At 31.5% G+C, this 9,348-nt stretch overlaps 1 long non-coding RNA gene across 4 annotated transcripts; it reads right to left on the bottom strand.

The window, feature by feature from the left end:
* Positions 1-465: 465 nt before the first annotated feature.
* Positions 466-3,795, bottom strand: LOC131033786 (uncharacterized). Of its 4 annotated transcripts, XR_009371876.1 has the most exons (4): positions 3,483-3,785; positions 1,444-1,578; positions 1,292-1,362; positions 466-1,190 (listed from the first exon to the last, which is right to left on the bottom strand). It is a non-coding gene; the product is annotated as an uncharacterized LOC131033786 (long non-coding RNA). The 4 variants fall into 4 exon arrangements; XR_009103675.2 differs by having other exon boundaries at positions 466-1,578; positions 3,483-3,559; positions 3,723-3,795; XR_009103674.2 differs by having other exon boundaries at positions 466-1,362.
* Positions 3,796-9,348: the final 5,553 nt, after the last annotated feature.

The following is a 9,348-nucleotide window of genomic DNA, read 5'->3' as shown; positions in this document are numbered from 1 at the left end:
TACACACAAATAAGAAGTGGCTAACTCTAGGTGAATGTGAAAGTTCAAATGTATATAAGCACACAAATGGTAATTCAATCAAATAAGTGAATGAATAAGTTCAAGCTCACATTTCAATCATAAAAAATTAATGCCACAATTCCCTCAAATAAATTAAAGGGATACCAAAGTTCAAACATATATTTCATATAAGCAAACAGGATGTCAACATACATACAAACTAACATACTTAAATTTTTTTTAAAAATTACTTTCTCAATATAACCAATCAAAAAAAAAAACCATCAACCTCTGGCATATTTTGCAACCTAACAACATATTTTACCAACCATATGGTAGCCTAGCTGCAAACCTCATCTGACAAAGACTTTCACTTATCACCGCCATCTTTGGCAAGCTGCAAGTAGGAACTTGACCCAAATAAGAAACAACCTGATGCCAAATGTTATTCAATTTGAAGTTTCCCTTTGCAATATAAATAGGTATTAAGAAGCCCAAAAGTAAATCATTTACGAAAATATATAATAGCAGGCATCATAGATGAATGAGACCCACCAACATTTTAATGACAAATCCAGGTAAGCGTATTTTAAGACAGGTCACATAGTGCAACTGACATGCATACCAAGTGGAGCAGACAAATACCTTGTCTCACTAACTGTATTGAACTGATACATTAAAGATGGCACAAACATCCTAGAAATTTCAAATAAAAATTTGGACACTTCAAATCGAAGCCACAAACATCAGTCCAGCAGAAAAATGCAATGTAGAACTACTTCCAGGCAAACATGGTAGACAATAAAAAAATATATATATCTTCAAACCAAGAATGATTTGAGAGAATAAGACAAAAAAAAAAATAGAAACTTCCTTACAGTTGAAACATAGAAGAGCAATGTACATAAACATAATCATAACACTTCAGTTCGCAAAAAAGACGCCCAATGCTTCTCACGCCCAAATCAAGCAACAAATACCAATTAACACAAATGTGCCATTCAAGACAGAGCCATCTCAGAAATATACAACTTTGACATGGGCACAGATACCCTAAATATCAATTCACATGTAGGAAATACACATGCACAACATAAAGGTATTGAAATCTCCTCGTGAATTTTTTATTGCACTGCCATAAGACTCTACGAATCAAGCTGAAGCAGTACCATTCGGCTGGCTTCTTATTTCTGCACTTGCATATAGCACAAATCAAAACCTCCATTACTTCTATATAACACAGTGGTACTACATATAAACCAAAACCTAAAAGGGAATAAATAAGATATACAAGCAATCCTAAAACACCAAACCAAAATTAGTCCAGATTTTCCCATCCTGCTAGTAGTTATGCAGGTTTCACTGCAAAACAAATTCAATATTCAAAACGATTGAATCAACATCTTTTATAAAATGACTAATAAATGTGACAGAAACGTGCACCTTTAGATGGAATGCATCATCCATAATGCCTAAAATACTAAACAAGACACTTCCAATAAAGCCATTGCAGGTGGTTGTAACGCCAATCACAATCAAATTTCACTTCCACTTCAGGCGAGTTGCTGCGCCAGCCTTCTGCACGTCAAATTATATGTCACAGTATTTATTGACACAGGTTTTCGATTTCATTGTAGAAGCCTCTTGATGTAATAATAATTGAATGAATTAAAAGTGAATGAGAAAGTTAGTTCACTCTCTCTCTTCCTATCTCTTTCACATAGATTAATAATAAAATACTCAAATAATAAGGGAATGCCAAAGTTTAGGAGCACACCTTGCAAAAAAAACAGATTATATTATGCAAACAAAAATAAGTGGTTCAAATCCAAGTGAATGTCAAAGTTAGATCTCTTACACACAAAAAAATTAAAATCTCATTCACAAATTTCATATAAACAATAAGTCGATGCCAAGGTGAAATGCACTAAACAAAGTGACGTACAAAGTTCAAATAAATAAGTAGATTTCATATTAACAATAAATTTAATTATGATAGCACCATAGTAGTATAACAGAAATAAACCTATCATGATTCAGATTCATAACTAATGATATAAGTTATATAGCAGTTAACACTAACAGGAATAATTAGTATATATTTATATATATTAAAACCAGATAAAATGTCATGTAGAACTACTTCCATGTAAAGATGGCACAAAAACCCTAGAAATTTCAAATAAAAATTGGACACTTCAAATCAGTCCATCAAATAAAATGCAAGTAGAACTACTTTCATAAAAACGTGGTAGAAGAATAATCTGAATTAACAATAATATATATATATAAACCGGATAAAATGCAATATAGAACTACTTTCATGTAAAGATGGCACAAACATCCTAGAAATTTCAAATAAAAATTATACACTTCAAATTAGTCCACCAGATAAAATGCAATGTAATAATACTTCCATGCAAACATGATAGACGAATAATCTGAATTAACAATAATATATATATAAAAACCAGATAAAAAAATTTCTAATAAAAATTAGACACTTCAAATCAGTTTACCACATAAAATACAATGTAGAACTACTACAATGCAAACATGGTAGACAATAATATATATATAGAACACAATAATAGAACCCAATAATGATTAGAGAACAAGAGATAAAACAGAAACTTCCTTACAGTCAAAAAATAGAAGAGCAATGTACATACCTTGAAACAATCTCTATTTATAGGGAAATTTTACTAATCAATTGGTTGTTCTACCAAACTGAATTCAAATGATTTGGAGAACACAATTAAGTAATCATAACACTTTAGTTTGTAACAAAAAGATGGCCAGTGCATATCACGCCCAAATCAAGCAACAGAACCAATTGACACAAATGAACCATTCGGGACAGAGCCATCTCAGAAATACATAAGTTTGACATGACCACACAGATACCCTAAAAATCAACTAACATGAAGGAAATACACATGCAGGTATTGAAATCTCCTCATGAATTTTTAATTGCAACCAAGACAATAGAAATGCAATGTAGAATGACCCAAGCATATGCCAATTCAATTGGCACCCGGGCAATTTTAGGGTTGGCCTCTTTATAGTTCTTCGTGAACTCCTCCCTGCTATTAAAATAGAATCAACAAGCAGACAAAGCAAATGTATGGTTTTTCTATTAATCAAAGAAAACAAAAAAACAATAGGAAAAGACATGGAGTACGTGAATACAAGCAAGGAAAAGATAGGCAGTACATGAATAAGAAGAAAGCAGTACATGAACAAGCAACCAACCCTGAGCCCACCGCTACTCAAGAAACAAAATAAGGAAAAGTTATACACAGTCAAGAGTCAGATAAGATTAGAAATTGCTTACAAATCTTAAAAGTAATTGCAGTCTCTATATTCCTTTTGAAATGCAATGCTACCAGAATGGTCCAAAACATGTATGATTCATGTAAATTGAAGTGAAAACACAGGGCTGTGAAATTGAATTTCAAAAAGGGGAGAGAGTAGTTAACCTGAGCGCAACTCCTGAGATTGTAGTGAACCGTGAGAAACTTTTTGTGAAATTACTTGTGAAGGCCAGAGCAACTTCCTGGCAAAGAAAAATGATGAGCAAACAAAATAAACAGGGCCTATCATAGTCGCACTAATTTATAATTAAAAAATTAATATCCACACACAAAGTACCATGAATGAAAAATGAAAAAGAAAAACGCAAAAATCGGAAGCGGAAGGAAGAAAGGGCATGGCCATACCAGAAAGAAAACAAAATAAAGAATAGGGAACAATCTGAAAGGCAAACAAAACCAAAAAAAATAGCAACAGAATAGGGAACAATCTGCCCCTCTTCGCAGATGAACTGCCCATAAATAGAGATGAAATCCAGCTTTTTTTAACGGTAATAATAAAAAACAAGACCGTTCCCTGGAAGACGTTTGAGGACCGTTAAAAGGCACGCTCCACTCCTCTCTCAATAACGTTAACAAGGACGCTCCAATCGGCTCTGACTAGCGTTAACAAGCTTGCTTTTGATGGAAGAGAATGTTATCTCTGGCTATGCCCATCTAAAAAGGAAATCAAGGTTAAGAGAAAGTAATTAAGGTTTAGAAAAATATGAGAAGATAGAAAGAGCAGGGCCCTAATAAAGAAGAGGTAAGGGGAGATACCCAAAGGAAATCAAGTAGATGGAATAACACCATGGGTGAAGGATGATATGTAATAAATAACCAGCGAATTAAGAGAGCATGTCACATTAACTCTAGGATTATATTAATCAAAGGAGGGCTTAGTATTGAAAGAAATTGGGGAGATGGAAGAGGCTTAGGTGGTTGATAAATGATGTCAATAATTTGTTGGTAAATGAAGAGAATGTACCACATTTTCATAGGATGATAATGATTTAACATTAAAGGAGGAATTATTTAGGAAGATGGAAATAATTTTTCTAGTTCAAGAAGAAAGGATAGATAAAGGATTATTGGAAGAATATAATGAGATTATTTGTGAGGGTTTGGATAAGGAGGTAATGAGTAAAGATAAAAATAGTTAATAATAGGACCCAAACCCTTTTTATTTGTTGTTAGAGGGGAGAGAATAAAGAGAAAACCTTGGATAAGAAACTTAGAATATAGACTTGGAACAAAAAAAATAAACAATTTGTAATGTGGAACCTAAAAGCATAGAAGATTATCACTCAAACATTAAGGGAAAAGGGATGCTAAAAAGGATATAGGTAATGCAAACTAGTAATCCATTATGGTCATGTTCTTGATGAGGACCCCCAAACTTTGCAAAAATAAAAAATTTATTGTGGAATGTCAAAGGGATAAATAATCCCCGATAAGTAGGTGCAAGAAGCTAGGTCCATAAAGAGTCAAAGTGTTTTTCCTAATTTTGGAACTTTATGACAATTGGACTAAAAAATTTAAGCACTTGTATGTAGAATATTAAAAAATCTAGTACTCTAAACTTAATTTTCAAATATTTAATTTATTCTAATATCAAGATGATAAAAGTTCATTTTTAATAGGCTTGTATAAAAACCACTTTTTGAAATCACCTTTTTAGGACCATACCATGTATGTATACGACAACCATAATTTGACCTAAATAAAGCTAACTTTTTTCTCCTTTTGTGAAAATATGTGTGTTATATTAAAGATTGATGAGGATGTCTTTTTTTAAAAAAAAATTCTAAATATTTTTTATTGGCCCTACCTAATTGTTGTTTTTGAAAACCTCTCATGTACAACCATAATTTGAGATAAACTAATCCCTTTAAAAAAAAAAAATGTGCAAAGAACTTTGTGTAGATTGATACCATATAATTATTTTACAAGAAATTTAAAAAATGAAAAGTTATTAAAAAATATGAACATGTGACATTTCAAGTTTATGGACCAGTTTCATTAGAAATTAATTAAAAAATAGAAAAAATTTCAATTATAAAAAAATTATACATTTGAAAACTAGAAATCGTCACCTATAATGGGAAAAAAAATTGAAAACAAGTCATTAGTCATATCAATTGCCAAAAGTTTATTTCTTGTTGTTTTAAACATATTATACTTGTAGTCCAAGGTTAAGGGTTGGGTTTTCAAACCTAGAACAAATGCAAAGACATGGGTTTTAAATTTTATGAAATGTGTATCCACTAAAAAACAAATATCAATTCTAAAATGGAGCAAGAATATGATATAATTAGAAATGGGTAACCATTTTTGCATGAAACAAGTACCCATTTTTAAAATCAAAACAAGTACCCATTACACACTAGTATAAATTTTAGTTCAAGGTCTTCAACCTAAACAAGTAGGTTTTTTATAAAATAAGTTCCTATTTTTGTCAATATTTTTCCAAGTCTAAAACTTTCCCTTGGTGTGGACTAAACTACTTTCACTTACCCAACTAACATTATTTGACAATATAAGTTGGACCTATTATTTATCAAAGAGATGAGAATTATTGTGGAGATATCTTAAAACAAAAGATAAATCTTTAATATATGGTGGATTTCTTGGGTCCAATGTTGGCAAGGCATCTAGAATTATTGTCACTTTCTAGAACTTTTCTTTGTTGGATGATACTATGATGTACAATGATCCTAACCATAATATCATTTTGTTTTATAACAAAAGATTAAATATTTTGTAGACCATTTTTAATATTTATGCCCCTATTACTAAGAGTGTGAAGAATGATATTTTGAATAATTTTGTTATCTTAAAAGAATTGTGCATCCTAATGCCATGTGGCATGTTGTAGGATTTTTCAATCCTCCTTTAAAAAATAATGAGAAGAAAGGAGGATCTTTGATCACCCTAGATAGTAGAGATGACTTGCTTGATATTATTTATGGCACCACTTTATTGGATTTTGACCTAGGAGGATCAGAATTCACTTAGTCAAATTGACAGGTTGGCCCTTCTCTCGTCTATTTAAAGATAGATTGAACCTTAATTTAATATAATTAGTTGTCCTTTTATTGTTGTTCTATATGTACCTTTACTAGTATTGACTCATATCACTCCATTATTATGTTTTATACATGGAGAAGTTGGACAAGTGAAAATTATTTCCCTTTAGCTCTAAAAAAATGTAGACTCATCACATAGATTTTTTTAAAAAAATCATTGAAAGGTAGAATGCTAGTGTGGAGGGTTTTTCCATGTATAGGTTTTGCCAAAAAAAATTAACAATGTGAAGAGCAATGTATAAGATTTTGGAATGAGACCTCCTTTCGATAGATCTTCAAGATGAAAGGTAAAGTCAAATAAAAGTTGGATTAAATTCAAGAAGAAATTCAAGTCAAAGTTATGAATTGAGATCTTACGTTAAAGAGAAGGAGATTATAGCAAAGCTACACTCCTTAATATCTAAGGATGACTTTTGGAGGCAATATTTTAGAGAAATTTGGCTTATAGAAGGGGACTAAAATTCCAAAACCACTCTCAATAATAGAGCTTATAATATAATTAAAAATACTTTGATAGATGGAGTCCATAATTTGGAGGAAAATGAGATAAGAAACAAACCTATGAGAATTTTATCTACCTTCCTATTTGGTATCAATAAGATTGATTAGTTAACTTAGTCTTATTGATAAGTTAACTCAACAAGACATTCTTGAGGAGATTCCAAAATTGATTGATGAGAATGATATTGGTTTGCTTGATAATAACCTTAGGAAGGAATAAATTCCACCTTATTTGAAGCTAAAGAAGCTCCTCGCCTAGATGAATTTCCTCATTTTTTCTTCCATATGTATTCAGACATTGTTAGTAAAAATGTTATTTTTACCTCTAGGGAGTTCTTTGATAGTGGAAGGGTGTTAAAGGAATCTATTTCTTTGGTAGGTTTTAAATAGCTTGAGGGAGATATGATAAGGAGACCCTATTTATCCATTTTTATTTAATATTATTGGTAAATCTTTGAGAAGAAATTTACAAAATCTGATTTGCAGTAGTAGTTTAAAAGACATCAATCCTACCTCTACCTATGCTTCTTACTCTCATCCATAGTTTTTTGGGGAGACTATCATTATGGGAGAAGCTTCAGTCACTAAAGCTAAAGAAACTCAACATAATCATCTCTAATTATGAAAATACTTCTAGTTAAAAAAGTATCTACCAAAATTAATATTTATAGACACCAAAATGATGTCAATTTTACCATCATTATCCTTTTGTATTCCATCAATACACATTATCACCTTGTCACCCATTCATCACCTAACACCCCTAATTCCTAATAATTTAATTAAATAATTTCTAGTTTTTTTAATTAAATTGGACTAACATTATTCATCAATATAATATATTATTAGCTATTAATTATCAACTTATTTAATCATATTTATTCACATGTCGAACCATTTATTTATTTTATACATGTTATCTATTAATAAATTGATATAATATTAAAAATTTTACCTCATGTGCACCTATAATTCATTTAAGTAATTATTACATTTTTAAATCAATCATCTAGTTGATTGACTAGTGTAACAAGTGTTCGGGTGCAAACAAGTACCATATTTGATCTCAGAAGCCTTCAAACTATCTTCCCTCAAAATTTTAGGTCAAAATATGAAGTTATATTCTCTAGAAGGAACCTACATATTGCTTTGCTGGTAGTGGATCAAAGTGGAATCTCTATGGTGAGGACTAAGTGAAGGAGAAACCCGTCATTCTACTTGAACTGGTTTAAAAAAACCAGATAACCTTAAAAGGGGAAAGGAGGAAATCTCATACCTTCTTAGAAAACTTGCACTCCCATAACAAGTGGGTGGTATTTTATTTAACCAATTCACAAAAGGCACATTTATAGGGAAGATCCAAGCCTTTTCATGAGACTATCAATTGCAAGGATTTTATTTTGAGGTAAGATCCAAAAAATGCTAATCTTAGTAAACAAATGTGACAACCAAAGCTTAATCCAAAATAGGAGAGGTTCTTAATTAGGAAAAAAAGAGAAAAAATATTTGGTGATTGAGTAGGCTTTAGTGGTAGGGCCACTTCAAATATATTCATCATATCTACAAAATTGAGGGATGTGAAATAGGGATAGTAGAGATTGTAACCTAGAAGGGGGCATCAAAGAAACTTGAGAATAAAAAGGGTTTGACACGTATTTCCCACGAGGGCTTCACTCGCTAGGCAATATGATATCACATGCATTCATTTTGGGGGGTTTAATATCCCCAAAATCCAAAGCAATATATTGCTGATATATTAAGTGTTGGAACCCTAAATTTTCATAACAATACCCCTGACATGATCACCAAGCTTTTGTATTTAAAGTCGTCAAATGTTGAAGCTACAGAAGTTTTCTTTTACCTATCATAGAATCCCACATATTGTCTCCATTATGCTCTAATGATACATGAAAAATTCTTGACAAACCCAAGAAAGATCAGTGAGATAACTTCACCAAGCAAACATTTCATGTACATATCAAGATAGCTAATTCGATCCAATAAATCAATGTTAGGTATCGATATTAGGATAGCTAACCCGATCCAATAAATTAATGTTGAGCATGGACATCGGGATAGCTAACCCGATCCAATAAATTAGTGTTGAACATGGACATCGAGATAGAAATGCCGAAAATGAAGTCTTGGTTGCCCGTTGGAATAACTAATAAAGGTAGAACAGTTCAATTATTTGTGATCTTGATATCTCGATAGCATTACATTGGTATAGTTACACCAAATGCGACATTTGAGACACTTATCAGAATAACCACCAAAGGCAGAGAAGAAGTATTTTGTAATGTCGATAGAGTAAGATATCCCAACACACACATTTTGGAATACATCATGGCAATACAAGTCCTGTCGGAATTATATATAAGATTGGGGCGAGTTCAAAAGGCTAT

The sequence above is a fragment of the Cryptomeria japonica genome, chromosome 3, assembly GCF_030272615.1.
Source record: "Cryptomeria japonica chromosome 3, Sugi_1.0, whole genome shotgun sequence".
Lineage (NCBI taxonomy): Eukaryota > Viridiplantae > Streptophyta > Pinopsida > Cupressales > Cupressaceae > Cryptomeria > Cryptomeria japonica.
Note: the sequence above shows the minus strand (reverse complement) of the source record. Positions and strands in the feature narration are given on the sequence as shown.